The 25,387-nt window shown below is 38.9% G+C and overlaps 1 pseudogene; it reads left to right on the top strand.

The window, feature by feature from the left end:
* The first annotated feature begins 3,088 nt into the window (after positions 1–3,088).
* Positions 3,089–3,542, top strand: LOC122567217 (annotated as a pseudogene).
* Positions 3,543–25,387: the final 21,845 nt, after the last annotated feature.

The following is a 25,387-nucleotide window of genomic DNA, read 5'->3' as shown; positions in this document are numbered from 1 at the left end:
AGAAAATGGATCGTCGCGAGCCAGAGTGAACCGCTTAGATCGATATCTGACCGGGAAAACGATTCCTGGAGCAAATGTCGATGTAATCGTAGGTCAGCAAATGTAGCACCGCCAGCAGGTGCACCTTTCTTTCTTTCTTTCTTTCGTTTTTTTCCCCTCTTTCTTTCTTTCAGCCCTGCCGGACGTAGGGTAGGTAATGTCTTTCAAACCAGCCTCGTATATCCAACCACGTTCCCTTTTTTTACTCGTTCTTTCTTCCTTTCGCGTTCCCTTCCCTCCTCCTTCCCCATTTTTTTTTTTTTTTTTTGCTCTTCTTACTTCGTACGTGAATTCATTATCGTCTAGCAGCTCGCGAGAATTCTTATCCCCGGATCTGCGAGCCCGGTTTATTAATTATACTTGTTCCACGGCGTAATGCGGTTAGCTACCGATAATTGGTGACTGATAGGGGAATGTAAATTCATGGGACAGAGCTTAATTGAGTGGCCATTTATATACAAGCTACGGATATCGAATTAGGACCTCGAAAAGTTTGCAATGTTTATTTGCTTTAGTAAAATCGAGAAGCGTAAGCTATCATTATATTTTAATAGCGAAGATTGTTATACATTGTTGCTGTTAAAATTAAAGGTGCAGTGTACACATACATCGTCGTTCAAAGGTATTAGGGCACCTGCTACTTTCGTATGGAGTAGCAATAATCGATCTAAATTATCAAGGAAAGTACTGGAGCAAAATAACAGGTCAAGATGTGTGATAAAGTTGATGGAAACTGTACGCAAGAATTGCGAAAAAAACAACGAATTGACGATTACGCTTTGAACCCACGGTGTTCGAACTCAAAAATTGGACAGTTTTGGAATGAAAAAGTTGAAGTAATTGATTTTGAGAAATGTTGGAATTATCTTTAACGAAATCTATAGAGTATCAAAGAAATTAATTGACATTGAAGACGTATATACCATTGAGAATATTTGGATAGTATATTAATACTTTTTGAAACTAGTCTGTTGACAAAATTGATTCATCTGTTCACCGATAGGTAAGCGTTATGAGTAGTTGGTTCGATGAGAAAGTACCGGAGAGAAGATCGGTGAATTCAGAGCGTAGAATAACAGTTTCGCTACGAAATCACTGAGCCACGCGATGCAGTATGATCGGGACAACGAGAAAACAATTTCCTACGAACGGGAATTGAATCGATTAGATTCCATTATCTCCTTTTTGTGGCTTACCTGGTTCGACCGAGAAAGTAGTAGAAAAACCGTGTCGTCACTGTCGAGCACATCGTTGAGACAACTAGAATCTGTTATAGATAACATTGTGAACAGTCACCTTTACAGATCTAAAACATGACATCTTATTTTTGAAAAACTTTTACAAAAATTAAGTACAAACTGAACGATCCATTGAAAATTCTGCTTTCATTATCAATTATTATTCTTTATTTACAAGATATATATACATGTACTCTGAATTATACGAACAGTAAAGATTAATCAATGGTCTTTTAAACGGCTGAAGATTTCAGAAACAACTGGTCCCTGTAATCCCCATAAATTTTTCCATTTATGCGTAATTATTAGTCATAATTGTACAGAAACGCAGAAAAATTTTTGTTAAAATATTTTGGATCGGTCTCTCAGTGTATTAATACGATTTCTTAATTTTTACTGTGAACTGAAAGGAGATCGAGCGAGGGTGAGTTCGTACGATTTAAGGGTGTGAATATTGTGATTTAATAATTATAGAGAAAAGTATAAAATTGTCTATAAAAATACGCCAATTTTCGATGCATTAAACCAATTTCTTAATTCCTAGCGTAAAATAATAAAGTATCTACTGACGAACTCGGACGATGAAAGTGTGAATAATCGTAATTCCATAGTTGTATGAAAAAATACAAAGATTCGTGTAAAAATACATCGATCTCAAATGTGTTACATCAATTTCTTAACACGTTGTCTGCCATGGGGATCATCGGTGATCGGCACTCGATTTGGCTATAGCGCCGTGGGGGCCACCGGTGACCGGCGACGCAGCAAATATTAAAAGTACATAGCATGATTGTTTGAAAAAAGGATAATCGTAATAATTGTCTACAACGCCCTGGGGGTCACCGGTGGCCCTCGCCACGAAAAATGCTTCAAGCATGATTTTATAACTCATTTTATTTGCTGCAAATAATATTTCAACGTAATATGCATCGCGTAATGAAAAGTTCACGTCGGCGCCTTGGGCAAACCATGGAAAATTCGTCTGACAGCCAACGTGTTAATTTCTAACGCGAAGTGATAAAGAATCGACTAAATACGAATTCGTGTGATGAAGGTGTGAAGATCGCGACTCCATAATTATACAGAAATATTGAAAAATTTTTGTAAATAATACATCGGTCTCGAATGTGTTAAAACAATCCCATCATTTTTATTGTGAAATAATAAAGAATCGACTAAGGACGAGTTCATGTTGTGATGAAAGTGTGAATACGGTGGTCCCGTTTCACGTTTTGGTCCGACGGTACGCTACTTATCGTTTCAACGCCTTCGTCGGTATCTTTTGGCACCGGATTACGCAGCCGCTGGCGATATCCCATCTTCGTCGTTGCTTCAGTGTAATGAGAAAATAACACGAAATTACACACCCCGATCGAGCGTGGCACCAACCGGTTCGCCACGTTCGGTCCCCGGATTTTCAAGCGGCATGGCGCGGCGAACAGGAAGTTGAGGAAGGTCTCGGCGTTCGTTGGCAGCTGCGTGAAATTTATTCGAAATTCCAGAATTTTTAATTGATCGGCCGGTAAACGGGCTGCCCAACTTTCAGGAAATATTCTTCTTAAGAGTCCATTGCATTTCATAATTATATGTTAGGCGAAAATTAAGAATGTCTACAAGGATAGAAAAGTAGAAATTGAATAGAAATGGCCCGGATGCTTGTGGATACTAATTGGTTAACTTTCTGTTAGATAATTCCAGGTAAATTATTTAAATAGGCAAGGTACGAGAAGAAAACCCTAGAATCGAAAAAGGAGCTGGTAAAAGAGTGCATAAAGGAAAGAGAGAGAAACTGGGGAAATGGCCAAGAAGGGAAAAGAGCAAGAAAGAGAAAGAAGGGGCTAGAAGAGGTGAGAAATGGAGGAACACAGATGGAAGCAAGAGAAGAGCAAGAAAGGTTGACAGCAGACCAAGTTATAGAAGAAAAAAGGAAGAGAGAAACAGAAGAGAGAGGGAAAAGGATAAGGGAATCCAAATATAACAAACATTGTAGAAAAATAACCAAAGATGAGATACCAAAGTATTTGGAAGGGAGGATGAAGTGGAAGGACATTCTAGCCAGATTCAGATGTGGAAACGAGACCAAAGCGAGGGAATACTGGAAAGAAGAGGGAGAAAAAAGATGCAGACTATGTAAAAGGAAAGAAGAAGACCTGAGACATGTAATAGAAAAATATGAAATAACGGGAGGGACCAAAAGACATGGAAAAAACACTGAATGAGACTGGAGAAGAACTAACGGAATTAAAAGCAATAATAGAGAAGAGAAGGGCAAGGGCAATACAAGACGGGAAGGAAAGACGAAAAGGTAGCACAGCAAGGAGGCAAAAGACCAAAAGTGGCAATAATGTGTAGTCATAAATTGCAATAGTATTTAGTCATTAGTTTTAGCTGTGAGAGATAAGAATAAGCAAAAGGAGTGCAATACAATAGAGTAGATAAGAGGTAGATATGTAAGGAACAAAATAGGTGTAAGAAATGTAAATTGAAAGTTCGTCCAAAGCCGAAAGGCACGGACTAAAATAATAATAATAATAATAATAATAGTAATATTGAAATAGGTAAAATATTATTATTATAATATATAGGCTTTAGTCTTAAGTCTTCCATTCTTTTCAAATATTTCAAATATTTGTAAATAAACGGATAAGAAATTGAGAAACGAGACAACCTCGTGAATGTATAAAGTGGAATAATGCAGTGCACGCGAGGTCATCTCGATTCTTAAGTGGTTAAGCTTCAAGATTTAAAGAAGTTCCGTACTATCTTACAATAAAAATTGATTGCTACCGAAACAAAAGAAAATTGTGAATACGAAATTACAACTTAATTAGCTTAGTTACATTACGAATCGTAAATTGAGTTTCATAAGTCGTCTGAATTTCTTCTCTGTTCTAAATAAGAAGGAACAGGAACAGCGTTTCGCTAATGAATAAATCCTGAATAACGAGCAGCTTGTACATTTCTTCTGGTTAAAGTGTCAAACGTAAAGACGTTGTTAGCCTCCTAACGACCTCTTAACCAACCTGTCTCTCCTATCAATCGACCAAACACTTGAGTGTTTCTCGCTCGCGGCTACATTTATAGTGGACACTGATCCCAGGTGTTGCACAAGACGACATGACGTAAACGAGCACGCGTATGTCTCTTCATGTGTAATATCAGTGATCGTTTTTGATACGCATATATCAAATCCTTGGTAGCTAACGACAGTGAATAAGTAATAAGTAACAGGGTTTTATCGAGAGTCGTTTTAAATGTCCTGATATATATTATTACTCTTCTTTATAATCTTTATGATGCCGCATTAAGCTCTAGATTTACGATTTACTTCAATTATTATCAATAACTATATTATTAAACGTTCCCTCAGTTTTCACCAATCACCAACTCTCGATCATCTTCTAAAAGCCACTTCAAACTTCTAAGCAATATCATCGCAATTCCTCATAATATAACTTTAAAACAATCTTGCGCAGTCTTATGCAACAGTCTTATACGACTCTCCGAAATAACCACCACGCCATCTTACAAATATCTAAAAATCACTATCATTCTCAACCTTCAGCAATTCACCGATCTACAACCATCGTCCATTCAAAGGCTTTCTCAAACATCTGCTGCAAATTTGTAACCAATGATTTTCCAATAATTCCAATCGTCTCACAATACCACTGTAAAGCAATCCTACCTACGTAATCTGCCAAAATACTACGATCCTCCGCATACATCTGAAGACCACATCAAGCAATTAGCTAAATAGTTTAAACCAACATCCTTTCAATTCCGTTTGTTTCACAAATCCACTCTAAAACAACCCTATGCAAATCCCAGTATAATCATTGCAAACGTTTCATGAACATACTACAATCCCATTGACAATAATAAATGAAGGGCCCACTACCATAAACTGCCGAACTCTAAAACTACCCTATGCAAATCCCCAATATAATTGCATTGCAAACGTCCCATGAAAAATTTACGATTCCATTGACAACCATAAATGAAGGACCCATTATCAGAAGCTGCCGAACTCTAAAACTACCTTATGAAAATCCCCAATATAACAATTGCAAACGTTCTATAAACCATAAATGAAGGAACCACTATCAGAACTTGCCGAAACATTATTTTAATCGAAAGATAATGTAGAAGCCGCGATCAAAGTTCGCGACCTGGTCGGTGACCGTCGTGGCTACGTAAGCTCCTCGGGGTCCGTGGTGGGGTCACTCTCGTGTCGTGTTCGTGGAGGGAGCTGAAGGGGCCCGAACCACGGGCGGAGGGAGAGGGAAGAGGGCCCGGAGGGGCCAGAGAGCAACGGCGAACACGGCCGCGGGTGATTACGTCGCCTGTCGGCGCGGAACTGTCTCCTCCTACCCGCGGCGCCCACCGTGCTCCGATTGGCCAGGCTCCCTGCCGAGGAAACGTACACCTCGCTTCTCCTCATCTCTCTCTCTTTCTCTCCTTCCCCCTTTTTCTTCTCCTCTTTCGTCTCATCCGGGGCCCGATTCTCCGTCTCGCTTTTTCGAATCGCGTTCCCCCATTTCTTTCTTTTTTTTTCTTTTTGCCTCGTAGTCCTCGTAGTCGCTGCCCCCGAGAACCCTTCCTCGTAAGTTGGTCCCTCTCGTTGCTTGGCGGCGACGTTCTTCGTTCTCTCTGTTTCTCCGAGACGCAGCTTTTTCTGCTTTCTTTACGTTTCGTTCACCTTGGCTCCCTTTCGTCACCGGGCCTGGCCACCGCCACCATGGCCGCTTCCGCTTTCAGAAACGACGCAGATCCGGGGATGGAGTTCGGATGAATCTCCTCGAGGTTGAACACGTTGCCGAGGGGAGCGGTTAAGGAGATAAAGGATGTGACCACTCGAAATCTGTTCGGACTGATTTGAACGGGTTTTTTTAGGCGGATCTTTCGTGCACCTGTTCGGCACCGTATCCTTTGCCATTTACTGGGTTGAACGGTCTTTTAGGTGGAAGCAAATGGGGCTTTCAGGCGGACCCCTCGGTTCGAACGTTGCTTGTTCTTCAGTCTTCTTGTTGTTGAGTTTAGTGAGTTTTTAAATTGATTTAAAGAAACGTTTCTTGGATACGAAAGTAATGATAGTATCTAATTACTTGGTTGATCGAGTACACCTTAGTTCTTATACAGATCGTTGTAGGTACTCAGAGTTTTAGTTTTAATATCAAAATTTAATGATAAGCAGACTTCAAATTGGAATTTCTTGCATCTTCTTCGAATCGTCCTCAAGTTTGATTTTAATGGATAATGTTTAAAGCAATTCCAAGTAAGTTTCCCAGTTATGTGAATAATTAAAGAAATCTTGCCTGTCATAGATATGTTAAACTAATCGAAAATATTTTAACTACTTCGTTGATCGATTCTTCATTTCTAATCACAAACTTAATAATTCCAGGAGTCAATTAATTTATATAGAAGACCATCGAGGAAAATATGATAGATGTCGTTCCTTGAACGATATCTGTCTTTTTTCTACTGGAATATTCCATCATTTGTCGGAATACAGTTTCGTAAACGTAATGTCTACAAACATGTCGAATGATGAAGCTTCTCATTCGAGAACTATAACATTAAATCTTACTTCATGACACCATTCTATCTTCAAGATACCATAAAGTTAAATCTCTGGACTGAATCTATACGCTTTGCACACTCTATCATGCAAATCAACTTACCCAAAATATAAAATTTCGGATGCCACAATTTTTCAAACGTCGTCAATCCTTGGCAAACATCGTCAACACGAGGGATTCGATTTATCGGATTTATTTGCGGAGAACGTACGACGAGGAAGGGAAAGATTGAAGACGTTCCAACGTGAAATTACGTCCGGTCAGAAGACTCGCGTGCGCCGGTGTTGCGGCGCACATGCGCGAGTCGTCCGAAGCGAATTTATCGGGTCGCATCGCGACCGTTTGCACGCGATTCCGCGCGGAATAGCGCGGCGCATGCAAAAGAAATTTCACTCCCGTAACGAAGTGAAAATTGTGCTCGGCCACCTCCGTTTTCTGTGTAAATGATAGCCCAGCGTTAGACGCATCATCCTACTTTCGTTTCAGGCGGATGCTACGAGCCAACGAGAACATTCGACAACCAACATAGTAAAATCCCTTTTCTGCTTTTAATTCTTCTCTTTATACTCTCGCCAACAACATCTAAATTTTATAATACCCTGAACATAACAATTTATTGATCCAAATATTTATCTTTCCGCTGTCGCGCATATTCTTCCATTTCTGTAAAAAAGTAAGTTACCTTATCCTCACGTTAAGACCAGGTAACTATCTTTACGTTACTCTCACGTTGGAACTAGCTGATGTGAAACTGAAATCAATTTATAACTGTAAATCCTTGATTTCGTGATTAATAAAGTGATCGATTACAAAACGACTGAATTAACAAATTTAGGAAAGTCATAAGGTTTCGAATTTCGATTCTATGGTGATGAAAAATTTGCCGAGAGTCTGGAACACGATGGACTTTGTTTTCATCGATTTCGTCGAGCGTTAAACGTTTTCTTGGCCAAGTGACCGTGACACACCTCGCAGACCCGGTGGTACGCGCCGCGGGATCGATTTACCCGAAGCGATTCTTCTCGTGGTGATCCAGATCGAACGACTCTCCCACGGCGAGGATCTTAGCGAATTGTGATTCTTCCTAACGGATGATGACCACGACAAACGGGCAAACAACGATGCAAAACCAACCGAGAAGCATCGGTCGTACTGGGAAGCGCTCAGTTGTCATCGACGTTATTACCGTGTCGAAAGAAAATTACCTAACGCTTAAACTTACTGCCAACGAAGACTCCACGGCGATCATCTTATTACACGAAGGAATTTGTGAGAATCAGAACGATGATAATAGGAAATGTCCATACTTAATGCCCCTTGGTCGTACTCTTTTTAATTAGTAAATCAGAATTCTTAGAAGATTTCTTCTCCTAGGTAATAATCGTGAAATGTAATAAAAAGTTATAGAGAGAAGATCGGATCGTTATCTTCGTAATATCGAGTGGTCATTGTACTCGCTATTTATATAATTACTAATTTCTATATTTTATTGCATAGTAAAATGTAGTGTACTTTACTATATAGACTTGTTCTCTGTTTTTTTAAATCAAACATAATGCGTGATATTTATTTATCCACTCGCGCGTTCTTTAAATTATATATTATTTTATTTAAAAAACCCTATTTTATAAATCCTCGGTACAGAAATTCGATACTAGCCTATTTTCAATGTATCAAAGTATTAAACAAATATCGATCTCCTAAGGAAATCAGTAAACCACGAATGTTTACGCATTTATGTGACATTTAACCATGGAGAAATGGAAAAATATTTAAGTCCAGGATAAGATACTCATCGTGATAACTAAACCATGAAGCATATCTTTATATTCATAAGAATATCAATTCTCAGAAACATCTCATAAACATAATATGAAACACTATCTAATCTATCAAAAACACTTCTAACAAATTAGCGAATAAATATCCCGTAAATTTGAAAAAAGAATTTTTAATAATTTAAAATTAATGAAATTAATATCTATAATAAAATATCATTCGAAAAATCACGCACGTGTCAGTTGGCCAATAGTTAGTAGCCAATAAACCCAGGCAAACGATCACGTTGGAAGATCGTGTGATCGTTAACAACAGGCTCGACAAATCCAACGCCTCGTCATCAACTTTACGAGTTGTGAATTCCGGCAGGCGACATCTATCTGTAGGGATCGCGACACGACCAGATACACGAACAAGTTATTGCAACAAATTCAGATAGGAATCGGTCTGATCGCATTCGCTCCTGTTTCAACCGGCCCCGGGACAGCCTGATAAAGTTTAGGAGCTCGTAGTCGGCACGCTTCTGAAAACAACTTTGCACCTGGTCGCACCTGTCCATCGATAGGATCGTCGGCGACGCGTGTCCACGATCCACGACCCACGATGTGCGAGAAGAAAGCAAATTTATCGGACGTTGAAGGTATTTGTTTAGCGAGATGTAAGATATCGTCGCCGAATTCGATGATTTAGATGACCGGAAACGAAGGTTAGCTGCGTCGGTGGCGCCCATTGTGTGGAGATTTTGTGGAATCGTATCGTAGATCGGCGAAGATTATTTTATTCTTGCCTTTCTCGAGATTCCTTGATTTTGTTTTATTAATCAATTTTTTCGAACGCGAACTCCAGTATCGTGCGATGACTTTAATATTGTCTTTACTGACGCATCTTTTGGATTAGAAAATATACACACAAGTGGATTATGTTTTATGAGATGTTCTAAAACGAAGAGTTTAATACTGTGTGATATCGTTATTTAAAAAAATCTTGGACACTAGCTGGACTATGTAACTGAATTATTATAAAGTGTAGCAAAGATATGCATAAATATACCAACATTTTATTTTATTTATAATATATATCGTAACTGAGAAAAGATATTTGCCTACGAGGAATTAAATCTAATGGAAACCACCGGCTTAACCAACGATACCACTTAAGAATTGCACGAAAAAAGAATCGACCCATGGCAACAAACACTGAAAAAGGAAGAGCCGAACGTGAAGAAGCATCTCAGTCAACGATCTTCAGCCGCAAACTACAAACACATTTTTGCTCCAACATATCCGACTCGTTCTTCTTGACTCATCCTCTGCAACAAAGTTGCAATTCACCAGGCCGTAAGCAAAAAGAAGAAGTACTCTCTCCAACGAGTTCACCAGAAAAGACATCTCAACAGGTTGTCTGAGATCACGAGGCGAGCATGATCCACAGGAAATCGATGGAAAAGGGCAGCGATTGTCCGCAGGTGGCAACGATAGAGTATCGTTTCCAGTGGCACGAAGCAGCGATAAAGGCTGAAACGAGGGTGTTCAGTCGCACCTGTCTCACGTCGGTTCGACAAAGTCTGTTCAGTTTGCTGGCGCGAGTGCCGAGGGTTGCGGTCTCTGGACCGTGACGAACAGCTCTCTGCATGCTTCTAGGTAAACGTCGTCGACGTCCCGTGATTCCACCCTGCGATCGATCGCATAGATTCGATCGTTCTTGCTTCTCCACAGCCGGTGAACAATGAACGTTTGTGATATCGTTTAGCTCGACAGCCGGACAGAGTGTTTAGTGTTGCAATTTTGAAAACGTTGATGACCGTTGATAGGAATAACAAGGTTTACTTCTCTTAGAGTTTATAGATAATAGATTTTATCTTAGCTGGAATTTGTTCTTAGAGGATTTTATTTTTGGATCTATATTCTTTTTATAAAAGTTTCAAATTTGATGATTTATATAACAATTAATCGTTTATTAATTAATTCCCTTTGTAATTTAAATAATTAGAATAATTTGCATTATATTTACCAAACATATTACATTGATAGGAAAAATGTTAATTTTGGATTGTTGCTCTTATTTCAGGTGTTTTATCAAATCTTAACTTGAGTTTTTGAAAGATTCGGGAACTTTACAGTCGGCCAATTTTACTGCAATTGATCTGTGAACGCAGTCGAAAGGGAACGGCATCGACTTTCGTCGATCTTGGTGCCCTTGCTTTATTCTCGGCGATTACTCATTAAAGCCTCTATGTTACCGTGAAATTATCTGAAAATCCCACGGCCCTTCTGTCTGTTCAGCTAGAAAACGATTTTAAACCACTCGAGGGTAATTAAAGAATCGAAACGCCTCGATTTCCATTTTTCTAACCGTAATACGCACCTGAAGCGAAGCAAAGTGTTCCTTCCCGAAGAATAACTGGAACTCGTAGTGTATTCCTCGATGAACTCGAGAGGAAACTCCCATTGTCGGCTACCGCTGGCCTCGTCCAAAAACAAGCGTTGAACACGATGGCGATGCGACTTCACGGAGCGTGACACGGCGCGCAATTTTTCGCGCGGACAATTCGGTCCGCCCCGATAAGAAACGCGGTTGAGCATGAACAGCACGAAGAATCGTAGCTGTGACACAAGATCGTTTAATCACCAGCTGGCCAATCACCGGTGTGTCACGGCTGGAAAAGCGATTCCTTTGATCGTCGCTTTAATTATCGACCACCGATTCACTATACCTTTTACGAGGTCGGCTCGCTCGGACACGGCCAGAAACAGAAAGCTTCGTCGACGCTACGATCAATTGCCGGGCTTGAAACACCTGTTGAACCGACCACGATCCTCTCCTCTTTCATTAAAACGATCTATTCAATAAAACTCTCGATCTCGTCTACAAAGAGGATGGTGTGTCGGATAAAACGTACAAAACGAACATTTCCTACAATAATCGTCGCGCATTCGACTTACTATGGTTTGTCGTACGTTTAAATATAGTTTTTACTGTTTGAAGAGCGTATCTTCCTATTTCGATCTTTATATGCTGGTAGTTAGTCCTGTGAATTTTCATGAATCTTAGAAACGTTACGTGGGTTTTGCTCATTTTTTTAGTGGAAAATACGAGTCGTGTTTTCTTCCAAATTTTGCTGAGATTTATTCGTCATGCATTGCAAATATAAATATACGTGTGCATTTTATACTTTAATGTTACAGTCTTTGAGAAACGACAAGACGCGACTACATGCAGATACATTTGGTTCGGCAAGTAAAGCGGTCATACTAAGGAATAGCTAGTTGTGTTTTATTCTGTCGATTAATATTTTGATGCCCTATATTTAAACTCTTGTTTATATTAAATACATATATATGATTGTCTGACACAATTCGATTTTTGTTAATTAACATTTTGTTACCTTATTCTTAAAGATTAATCAAAAGTGATCAAAGTATGTTATACGTATTTATTTAACACATTTCAATTCCTTTCTAATTTTTATCTGTTTCTTAGTGACGACGTAGCGATTTGATAAGGATACAAAGTAGCACAAGCACCAAATGGCAAAAAACGAAAACGTTCACATGCCGAGGATCGTAATATATTATACTATTTATTCGTTATTGCTACATGCTCCGCTTGAACGAACAATTAATTTTACAGTTACGACGCAATCAATTACAGCTACCACACCTTCAGCCGAGTAACTCCTCGTGGACGTCAGTTTACTACGTGCCATTGCCTCGTTCGTTGCTTTTAACAATAATAATTCAGTTTTGTAAAATTTGTATCTTTAAAATACCCTCTTCGTTTCATCCTTGAAACTTCCATTCTGTCCACCACTATACGTCACGGTTCTCAAGACACATTGTACTACCGAGGCCAAGCCAGGGTCTTTCGTCCATTCAGCGAGTTTCTTCTCTTATGAATGAACCCAGTGATCCGTCATTAGCATAGTCACGATCCACGGCGACATCGCGCGTCCTCCCTAACCCGTTATTCTCGTTGCCTTGCCACCGGCTAAATAGCTTCCCCATGCAAATTGCCCCGCTTCAGATTGCATAATCATCTTTAACGGGCCGCGTTCGATCGTATAGAAAATCTCCACTCGATTCTTATCTCTGCCTAAAATACCAAAGATAAAAGATACGCAATGCTTCTTAACGAAAGTTACGATATTCGTCTCCTCGTCCACACGAATTTCTATTTCCTTTGCTTATTGCTGCAACGAAAGTTTCGATATTCAACGTTGACATTTGTTTAAAGATAAAATAAAAGAACAAGTCTGGAATCTTCGATATCGAAGATTCGAGCAGATAAACCAGTTTCTTCGCAAAAAATAACCAGAACGGTGGAAGAAAAAGACGAAAGGGTGCAACGGGTGGTCGAAAAGGGAAGGCTGATCGAATCACGAATCACACGGGAGTAACCGAAAGTGATTTCAGGTGTGAGATCTTGATCGATCTTCGAACGGGGGCATAATTCGGGGCGCTACTATGAACCCGTCGTATTATAATATCGATATTAGCATTCCCTCTGCTGTATTATTTACACGTGTAGACGAAACAGAGCTGCGGTTGTGAGCTGCAGCAGTGGTAATCGCCACTGGTCGGGACCCCGGATAGATTAAATTGGGACAGGTAGCAAGCTGAGGTGAAGCGAAGAGTATCGAAGTCACGTGCGGCCTCCGCGCGACCGGAAACATGGTATAAAGGATCCAGGGATCCTAACAGCCGCAACACCGATAGCAGCTTCTTCTCGTGGCTTCTGATTTAACGATGCTTCGCGAAGATGAAATACCCGATTATAAGTTCTAAATTCTAAGAACATCATGGAAGTAAACCGTATTTTGCAGTCGAATTTTTTCGAAGCGTTTCGAAGGCCATGTTACCCGAAAAAAAGATTTAGTACGTAAGTGGTACGGAATATCGGAATATCGGAATATGTGTTGTAAACAGAATTATATTTGACAATTGCAAGGAATAAATGTGTAGATATTAAAAATCGCGAAGAAAAATCAAACGATATAAACGTTATATTTATACGAAGAATTTGTATCAAATCTAATTATCTATTGAAAATTAACCAACACGTATTTTTTACTGATATTGGAAATAGAAATTTTAGTTTGTATATTTATATAGACTTCGCAATGTTCTTCTGAAACAATGGAAAATTAAAGTGTCAGATTTCTACATCGATAATCTACATCATAAGATATCTAAATATTAGGTTTACAAATTAATTCGATGACTTTACATTGAATAGGTCACGAAATCACTTCAAACATCATTTTCTTATTATTTTGGATCTTAAGATCTCTGAACCTGTATAGATATAACATTGGAAAACGTTAAGAAATAAGATCTTTTTGTTCTTCGATCAAAAGTAAGAACGCTAAGATTAACACAAAGGCAAAGTAGATAGGTAAATGATGAAATGATAAAAATACAACAATTCTTTCGACATAATAGTGGCATAGACTGACAGGACGGTGGACAGGTTGTTAGACTCGGTTTTATCGATCAGAGCGACGATCACCGCGTGCTCGCGCCGAGCGGAATGCACGTAAGAAAGTGGCGGGATGAAAGACGAGGACGCCTGATTCCGATGGCCACAGGAAGAACCTCGGCCACGGGATTACGTGGATGTTGGTACGGCCGTGATGTTTCTCCGCCGGCGGAAAAATTAACCGGATTCCAAAGAAATTATCGGGACAGCTTCTTGCGGAAGTTTCGAGGGCGTCGCGAGCAAACAACAGGGACGGAATTGAAAAAGCTACGAGCTTTTTTACCAGCGCCACTTCCTGTCCGCTTCTCGGCTCGTTTCGCGATAGTTCGACGCTTGGTATTTCAATATTCGTTTCCGGCATTAAATTCAGATGCATAGAGATCTTGGTGAAGCTTGTAAATTTCATCTGAATGAAGGGAAAAGAAATGTTTTCGTAATTTTTGTTCTATGCCTTCCCGAGTTTCTCGAAAATCGCATAATTCTTAATTCTTTAATTCTCGTAATTAGGATTTCTTATTGCTTTTTCTATCATATTCGTGTTTTGGGACTTTTATTCAACTATCTTCTTTTTGTTGGATGAGACTTAGATTTCGTTTCTCATTCGTTCTTTACACCCTTTAATTTTATTCATTCTATTTGAAATCAAGTATGCACTTAGACTATGAATATGTTGGTAAAATAACCGGATGTATCAACCTACGCATCAAAGTTATAGTTACATCGGACAGATAACAGGATCCAATCCAGTTCCTCTTTTTTATTCTTCCTTTCCTTCTCAAACATCGCGATGTTCTATTTCCGACAGAAACTAGTATTACACAATTTTTTTTTCACTGCAACTTTCCACCTATGTTTATAATCGGTTTATGCCTTAGCAATATTTATTTTAACTTTATCCGCGTGAAATGTCTCGCGTTACTTCCGGCTGTTAGTTTATCTACATCGACTCGGGCTTATATTATACCTTGATTTCCTGTATGTAATTATTCGTTGCTATGGTGTTTTCTGTGCGAGATAGCGTTGCGTTAATTAACAAAACGCCGATATTTATCGCGTTAACAAGATCATCGATGTCTAGCAAAAACTTCCTCGTCGGTGAATTCACCGTGATTTACAACCTACCGGGTAAAAAACTTGCCACTGTTTACGACCTTATTAGTGAACTCGAGATGTTACGCGCTTATGAAAAGTTTAAGGGTGCAAAAATCAACAGAGTGTTTTTACAAATTACTTTTGTACGAGGAATCACCTCTGTTCCGGTCGTACCACGATTACGGAGATATCTTGTATTTCCCACGTTTCATATTTCATATTCCTTTCTCATTTCCCAATTCCGATATTCTCCACACATTTCTTCATTCCTCGCATTCGCTTATCCTTTCTTCTGTATATCACATTCCTCTTTCCACATTTTAGTTCAATAATTCCACCTTTCCAGAAGAAACTCGGAATACCCGCAAAAAGTATTTCCCCCCATAAAACGTAAACACAGCCCACAAACAATCTACGAGAAATTGCCACATTCCACAAACTAAATTTACTGTGCCGCAAAAATGAGATTTGTTTTCAGTAAATTTCCCATAAAAAGGTGGTCACCATACGCTACAAACCAAATTCGCTATCCGACAAAGTAAAATTCGTTTGCTATAAACTTCTCACAAGAAATCACCATACCCCGCACGCTAAATTCGCTACCCCACAAAATGAGATGTATTTCGCAGAAATTTCTCACAAGAAATCACCATCGCACAAAATACAATTTGCTTCCTACAAATTTCTCACAAGAAGTCATCACACCCACGAACCAAACTTATTATCCTAAATATACAGAATGAAATTCGTTTCTTAATAAATGAACCGCGAGTTTCTCGAAAGGCGAAACACCGAAACGAAAATTGGCTCAGCGGCTACATGTATCAATGGCCAGTCGATCGACTCTTACTTTCGACACGTTTCGCGTGTCGCCGACTGGAAATGCGACATTTCTATGGTCGCGCCCTTATCACCACGCTTTGTATCATAAATTAAGAGAAAGTATCGCAGCCTCCCGCTGGCCCACTGCACCGTAAACCACGGCGAATCAGAGCTGAACTATCGGCCTGTATCAATGCTCGAGAACTTCGAGTTGACACGGATTGTTGTCCCTGGACGAGGTTCATGTCATTTGTGCTTTCTTTATGGCACACGTTCCAACTTAAAGTGTTGAGGCACAAGACGAAGAAGAGACAAAGGGAACGTGATGTTTCTTGCGAACAATAAAGTTCAAAATATGAGAGTTGGTTCGATAAAGAAGGGAAGTAGAATGTCTAGAGGAAAGGAAAATTGCGATTGAGTTTATGGGGCAATGAAACTGAGAAGTAGTATAGTGGCGCAGCATGGCAATAGTTGTCTCTGCTTCTTAGGCTTTCTGTGTGGGTATTCTACTATAGTATAACTATGCTTTACTTTATTTTAGCTTCACACTGTGACGTTCGACCACAGTCTAATTCTACCGTGTACGTGCTCACTGAAAGTTTCAATTTCAGATCATTCGCTGTTAAATTCTCTGATTGATTCTTTGAGCTAAAAATCGTAGGATTTTTTGCTTTTAAAATTGAAGGTGTTGAAAAACAGTTAAAGAAATTAAATAACCAATATAAGGGTAAAAGGAAGTTAGGCAATGTCTCAGAAATATTTTAGACGTTCTTTGCAGCCATTCTATTTCATAGGTTTCTTAAATCTTTAAAGTAATTAAAAATACTTCAGGAATATTTTAACGAGCTTTGAGTTATCTCTGTACCACTGATTTCTATGAATTTGTACCATATTAAAAAATACAAAATTACACAGAATGCACGGAAAAATGTAGAAAATATCCAAAATACAGTGCTTTTTATAATATTTAATAGGAGAAAATTTCTATCGAGACTCTATCTTTCCGATTACATCGTCAAAAACGTAACTCTGCATAAAAATCCGCGGTCTGGTTATCTCATTCTAGGAATACTTTGTTCCTTTCACAATGTAGTTGGCACGAAAATACACGTAAGCGACAGGCAGTCAGAAACAGACTGTCACAAACAATACAAATTAATCTACAACAAATACGAGCGAAGTATCAAAGGAACGAGTAATAATCCTGATCATTCTTTGCGCACACGATAATGACAGGAACGTGTCTGCATAACAGAAGGGAAACAGCTGCAGTAAAGTATCAGCGACAAGCGTTAAGGTGTCGTAAAGGCGATAATTCAACGGGTTTATCAAGCGCGGCCGAACACGGTCGCGCACTGTCTTTACGACTGATCGATATTAATGCCCATTGTTAAAAACGACCGGTGGATATCGATCGACCAGCTTGAACGCAAATTGCCAGGGCACGAAAGCCGTTCCCGCGTTTCAATTCGTATTAATACAGAGGTTATAGTCGAACGTTGGTTCGATGGTTTTCACGAGCGAATCTCGTTTCGATTCTCCTTCTCCTCTTCTCTGTTTCTACATTCTCGTCCGTCTTTATTTCGCCATCTGTGAATTCAGGCTACTGGCCAATATCTGTCGCGATGACTTTTCCAATACCTTTACCCTTTTGCTTTCATGGTACGTGGCGATTTCGCGGTTGGATTGCCAGGAAACGACCAATGATTTGATTATTCAGATTTCCGTGCTGAGTTGTTTGTCCATAGTGTTTTATGGGCTTTACAGGTAGGATATTTCTCATCTGGATGGTGAAACGTGGTCGTCATTCGAGATAAAAAAGATTGAAAAGCGTTGATTTTGACGATATTGTTTGGTAAAATGCACGAGAATAAAGACAAAATAGAAAGAATGTAGAATTGATAGAATTGAATGGTAGCGTTTGCAGGTAGCATCTTTTGTTTGCGATTTGCAGTGGCCGTCTGTTTATCACTCGGACAGCACCTCTGCCTTTTTTGCGGAAGTCTGAATTATCTTCCTCCCTAAGCTGTAAACTTTACGATGCTGACCTCATTAAAAGGCTAAAAAACACCTTAAGTGCCCGATGGGTCAGGGTAAAGATAAACAATTGGCAATAAACAATTTGGAACAATAAACGATGGAAAACTCGGAGACGGAAAGTTAGTATATAAGGACGAGACGAAGCTTCGGAGGAAAGTGGCAACAACATCCTACGACAATCTTCATCAGAGCGTCGTACTACACCGTATTCAGTCTCAACAAGATCGTACAAACATCGTGATCAGAACGTGAAACTCTTCGTGTATACTAAAAGTGCAAATAAAGTGCCAAAGGTATACTTAATTTACTTCCACCTTGAGCGGTAACTCATTCAAGGTTCGCGATATCAACCGATCGGTTGAATCTGACCGATCGCTATATAGTTGAGAATTCACAACATCCCTCGTTTACGTTGTCGTATCGAATCTCATTCCAAAACATTGAGACAGGTTAATAAGAGATGCTCGATTTTCTACGATATAAACGCGAAATAGCTATCTCCTAACAAACTGTCATCATCAATATATTCGCGCATGTTATCACACAAGACTGTAAAATAAAATTACCAGAAAATCAGGAAACATATATATCGTATAATCAAAGAACAAAGCTATACAGTGAGTAAAAAAGTATAAGTAAAAGTAAACAAAAGTGTACGATAAAATTCGTACAAAATCAGGAAAATATTCGTAAAGTCAAAGAACGAATATCTCTCGGTAAGCGAAACTCTAAAACAGAGTTCGTACACGCGAAAACAGAGAAACGTTAACAGAATGAAAGAACAAAGGCATCTCTTACTATACAAAACCCTCGTATAATAAAATTACTAGGAAATCAGAAAAATACGCGTACACAAAATCGAAGAACGAACATACAGGACACAAACCCATCTCTCTATCGTTCGCTCTAACATTTTTTCCCCCGCTTTTCAGGTCGATCGCGGTTAGAGGCTAATAACTCGATGTCCGCCCCCTCTGATCCGCAAAGCAGTGAAAGCTAGGTGTGGAACAAGAGGCGTGACAAATCGTAGAATCGGGTCGATCAATGTACGAGCTGCGTAAGTGCGTGGTGGCTCGAAATTGCACGGTCGTGTCTACCTCCTTGGGCCGTGTCCACGCGTGTAAATCGCGCGTGTAGGTGCAGGGAAGCGTGTCTGTGTCGCGTGTATCTCGCAGTACAGTGATTAATCCCCTCACACACGCCCATAATTCGCCCCTGAATCGGCTCGTATACGCTGAGACCCGAACCGACCGGATTAAATAAGAGCTTTTCAATACGGCTTCTGGTCTTATCTATCCCCGATTCCGCGTTATTAGCCCTGACATAAATCGATGTATAAGCGTCCTCGAATCGACTGGTTTACCGGTCGTTGTATTTTTCACGTTGGATTTCCCTGAAATCTTTTTTATTCCGTTTTTTCTCCTCTTCTTTTTGTCTATGGTTGTTGCGGTTTGTTTTATTGTAAGAAGGAAGTGGATGAAGGTTTAAGACATTCTACATCGGTCGCGTCTTGTTACGCTCCTGTCATTGACATTCAGCGGTTGATCTTTTATACTTTGAAGATTATACAATTTTAGTCCATATTTTTTAACTTCCTTATTTTATTTTGGAATTCTTTTTTACGCGCAATCCAAAGTGTTAGTGTCTCGTCATTTTAAGGGAACAGTTGACAAATTGACGAATAAATCATAATATTTCATAAATCGGAAACAAAGCTTGCCTGTATAATTATTCTATATTTAAAATAAATTGCCGAACAAAAAGAATCTTAATTTTTTAAATTACTTAATTCGTAATCGAAATACTTTTGAAAGAGACCCAAGGTCTCTAAAATCTCAATTCAGTGCTTGTTAAAAAAAGGACCACGATCAGAATGAAATAGAGCAGCGTCATTAAAGATCATTCGTTTGTACGCGATTCAACGCGCAATGTAATGCATATATACGTGTGATTTGTCGACTGGTACGTTCGTAAAAACGCGACTTTACCCTGAAAAGGCATTTCAACCGCGACTATACGATAGCTTGCACCAGTGGCGCATTGTGGCGCACATCATAGACAAAGCCGGATTATTTTTCACGGTTGCAAAGGAAGCGTGCAGTGGTATTGTGGACGGGAGACGGTAACAGGAACTAGTAACAATGGTTGTACTTTTTGCCTTCGTTCTTCGTGTTACACTGGTTTGACTGGACTTCTAGAGGAACAGCCCGTACGCGAGATGAAGAATGGCCGTGGACGGTACAGCTGTCGTATTAAGCAAATTTACGTAACTTCATCGTTTATTCGTCTTGTTCTTCATCAACTTGCATTTATAAATCTTGATGAATCATTTATTATTTTTTTTTTTTTTTTTTTTTTTTTAGGAATATATTCCAATATATCTTTCCAATCGTTCCTTTTTTTCCATCGTTATGATGTCGTAGAGATCATTGGAAACTGGTTAAAAAACTAGTTCAGTTTCAGAAAATCTGAAAGACAAATTTTAACCACTGTAATGGAGTTCAAATTTTCCGTGAACCATACGAAAGATATATAACGATTTTCTTATCTTTATATCATGCGAGGATTAAAGGAGAGTATTTTAATTCGTCTCAATTGAAAACAAATTTGTTTTAATTTTGTATAAAAGCAGCGATTAATACTGCGATTATCAGTGCCAGACATCAGTACCAGTCTTATGACAATATTTAAGAATTATTTCGTAATTCATCGTTCAACCATCCCATTCCCCTTCGTTCTCTTTTCAACCTCGAAATCCATTAATTCGATGACTTCCGAATTTCATCAGCGTAGTTAACGAAAATAGAGAACGACGATACTCGTAACGAATGCTCATTGATGTGCATCGACGTACGCGAGAAAGACGAGACCACACTCGCAGGTCCATGCGATTTTATTAATTCGTTCGTGACGGGTGAAGATGCAAACGCCATAATCCATCGAGAACGAACCGCCCCAACGCCATTAAGCCACGCTAACGAATGCTCCCTTGGGCGATGGTGAACAGATATTTAATTTCGTTTCATAAGCAAACGAACCTCTTTAAAGAACATTCAGTTCCTTGGGTAGCCTTTCACCACGAGCATGGCGATATTGAAATCAATTCTTCTTGTCTTTAATCTCTCAGAAAATTTATTATTCCAATTTAACTCGTTGTTTAGTGGATGATTTTAAGTAGTCGACGAGCAAACGCTGGGATTAAAAATCCATAAACCTTGCTTCTCTAGTATTATATACGTGTATTGTTATTAATCGAGAAACCAAATTGATCAACTCCACTTGTTGTCAATGTCTCAAGAAATACACGATTAATTAAATAAATAAATATTCGATTCTCAAGAAACAAATGACTTCAGCAATGCAGCAAAGTTCATTTGCTGCAAAATTGAATAGTAAAATTTTACAAATAATTGAATAACAGTGAATTCTAAGATATATTTAAAAACCTTTCTCTGCTTATCAACCTATTCTTTACGAACCTGATAATCAGTGTAAAGTTAAAGACGAGAGAAAGATATAAAATCTTGAGATTTATTCTGTACTAAAATACCTTTCGAAAAGATAAATTCTTTGACAAAAATTTGGTAGAGGATCGATATTTCTTACGAACCAGCTGCAAGTTGCCCGCTCGAGCTGCACGGCTAATTATAGGATGAGCATTTTGGTGGGCAATTTAATTTCGCAAATGATCCGTCCACCATTAATATTCATAGTTTGCGCACGTTGAATAACTGGTTATACAATATATGTTACATAACAATATACAGTCGTGCACAGAGAGAAAGAGTAAAATAGAGAAGTGAAAGGGAGGCATTAGAACGGCACTGCGTTGCAGGGCTGACAGAAACGGGATTTTGCTGAGTTAATTCGAAATAGTGGGACAGGAAGACGAAATTCGGCATGGGTTTCAACGATACTGGGTTAATCGTCACAAAAAACCACCAGGACCTCCCACTAGAAAAAGGAGCCATGAAATTTGTAAAATTATTTCACTGCCGCCCACCTATGGTGATATAGTGATTGCTCGCTAAATAGCGACATTTCTAAAACTTCTACGAAACTGATATCTCCGTGGTAATCGATCTTTCGCTTATTCCATTCAATATTTTGAAACTGACGAAATTGTACAATCGAACGACTATTGTCAGGTTTTTCAACCTTTTAAATTATAATGCATTGCGTATAGTAATTGGGAGCTACAATCGCAACGTGATGGGATCCTTGTCGTAAAAAATCTACATTCAAATTTATTTTTGAATTTGAAAATTAACCGGTTCTATAAAAACTTTGATCACAACATTCACGGGTTGGTGATTTATTGCAATATATAAATTGCGTATAAAAATTATGATAAATATCTTGTTTAGAAAAATGTCAAACGTACTCGGTAATCAAAGATGCTAGAGTGATGACTTGCTTTTCTGGAAAAAAATGAACAATTATTCTCTGTTATTGTTCTTCTCAATTATTCTCTATTTACTTATATACTTGTATGGAAATTATTAACAAAGTTTCTGCTGTTGTATGCAATTTAAATATTGATTTGTAATTGACGTAATTACTGTAAAAGATTGTCAGAAGGATTTCTCGGCCGATGTAAGGATAATATAGAAAATAGATTTGAGAGGCAGGTGGACGAAACCGTAGGATTAAGTCCGGCGATCGATTTGTCGCCTGATTTCTCTTTACAGAGCTGAGTCACTGGCCTTTTTGCTCGCTTCACGGTGAATCGAAAGCAGCTGGGATTACCTAGATATAGAAATCTTTGTTCTCTCACAGAACGGGACCGAACTGCCGGCGTCTGATCATTATCGACCAAAATCAGAGACGCGACTCAATTAATTAACTCGAAAAAAACTTAACCAACATTCTCAGATTCCACAAACCTAATACCCAAAGTCACTAAGGAATAAAAAATGGCTCTCACAGAAAAGAAAATAAAGGTAGAGAACGAATCCTCTGTACGAGATGCTACCGATCGTCGAGAGCCTGCAATTCCGGCGCACAATCTATTTCAACTTTTCCAAAATTCCAACACTAAAATCATCTTTCACGATTGAACTAATTATCAATTATATATCAGATATTTTACAAATCACGAGTCAGTTAAGTTACCAGTGTCAATAAATTTCTCTTTATTTCAGTAACAAGTTTGGTAAGGAAATAACAATTTCTGATCGAATTTTGCAAATTATACAAATTGATCATTCCATTTCACGTGAAATTGTAAAATTTACAAGGAACTGTCTGTGCAACAGAAATCCATAACGCACTGTATGTTTGAAAATCACAGGGGAAAAATATGGTCGGCACATTTCTGTTAATCTTCCCATTTACATGTCACTTTATGACTAAAAAGGGATATTTTGATAGAAAAAGACCATAATCGAGAAGAAACCGTTGGATTCGAATATATAGCAATCAAAGCTGTGACTGTTGGAACAAACAATATTTTAATGGAATCACACGTATCTAGTACCGTGAAAGTAACGAAGAGAATCGAAAGATACATATCAAGTGTCAAACCCAAAATGAGTAAAATAACCGAAAGAACAATTTTGACAACACAGAACTACTTGCTACTTTATTTTATAATTTCTGCGCCATAAAGAAATGGGAAATCTGTCATATTCCTACTCTGCGTTCTTTGTTTGTCACTTGTCGATTCACCGATATTACTAGCTGTTAAATTATTATACGAGAAAAGCCAGACGGAGCCAGAATCAGAAAAATCCTCGATTTCTCCAGCCGAAACCGAACAAACGAAATATCGATCTCTCGTACCATCGATCACGATCTTATCAGCGACACCCCCGTTGCAAGACTCGGGATGACGCTCTTTGGAGAATACTTTGTCGATATTCCAGGTCCTCACGAGCACACTCGCAAGAGTACACACGTACGAAGATACAAAAATGGGAAGGAGAAGAAGCACGAGAGTAAAGGAGAAACGAGGCCGAAAAGATCGAGACTCTTTATTCTCGTATCAGCAACGGGGAACGATGGAAACGACGTGGCCTATTATGAGCCGATCGTGTGAGACACAATGATCAATGCCAATCGGGCTGTGTGGAGAGCCGCTGAATGGACGCCGCTTCTCGGTGCGGGATTATGGCACCGGAGAGGGCCACCGAAGATCGACAGGGCCGATTACGTCCGCGATGACTTTAAGCCCCGTTTAAACGCTGCCATTCTTTTCCACCGAAGTCGGCTTGACCCCGTCTATCGAGGAACTCGTGCGCCGATTTTCTCATTCCCCCTTCCTTCGCTACTTCTTTTTCTTTTTCTTCGTTGCTTTCTTTCTTTCTTTGTTAGACCCCTTTCTTCCTCGGACTGCTCCTCGAGAAAGGAGAGTTCGGTGCGTGAGACACGAAGTGGATCGGGTCCCGGAAGTAGAGCTTCTCGAGGATCGTGGTATTTCTTTATGGACGAGACGATTTATATTTTTATTTTATTCGTCTTTGAGAGATATTCTTCTTCTTCTTAGACGGAGATGTATATCTTCATGTAAGTAAATATATTACTCTGTTGAAAACAAATTCATAGTACGATATAGAATAACATGTAACTTCTACGAACTGTACGTAGAAAATGTTTATAAATCGAGATGTATTCCATTGTCAGGAATTGAAAAATAATGCGAACATCGGACAAAATAGATTAAGCTTTCTGTTTCTCACGAAACTTCAACCTAAAACCAATAAATTCTACTTTCTTAACTCGTCAAAGTTCTAAATTAATTATGGTGTTCATCGAGCGAAACTTTGACAAATAATCATAAACTACGTCATGTTTCGTCGGAGAAATATTGTAAAATACGTCAAGCGTGGCAGAAAGTAAAAAAAGTTTCCAAACTTCTTATCTTCGATAAAGCTTCAAACGTAAAATCGGCTAAAAGTCCAAATCGAAGATGGAGCGTAGATGTCCAAACAAAATCCTGGTGACTTTTCACAAACCAAATTGTACCTCGACCTATAAAAATTCTGAANATACATTGAACATCTCAAAAGATAAAAAAAGATATCGAACCTCCTGCTTTAAAATCGATAAAAATCTGATTTAACGTGAAATCGGCTAAAAGTCCAAATCGAAGATCGAACGTAGATGTCCAAACAAAATCCTGGTGACTTTTCACAAACCAAATTGTACCTCGACCTATAAAAATTCTGAAATACATTGAACATCTCACAAGATAAAAAAAGATATCGAACCTTCTGTCTTAAAATCGATAAAAATCTGATTTAACGTGAAATCGGCTAAAAGTCCAAATCGAAGATCGAACTTAGATGTCCAAACAAAATCCTGGTGACTTTT

This window comes from Bombus pyrosoma, linkage group LG4 (genome assembly GCF_014825855.1).
Source record: "Bombus pyrosoma isolate SC7728 linkage group LG4, ASM1482585v1, whole genome shotgun sequence".
In the NCBI taxonomy this organism is placed as follows: Eukaryota; Metazoa; Arthropoda; class Insecta; order Hymenoptera; family Apidae; genus Bombus; species Bombus pyrosoma.
Note: the sequence above shows the minus strand (reverse complement) of the source record. Positions and strands in the feature narration are given on the sequence as shown.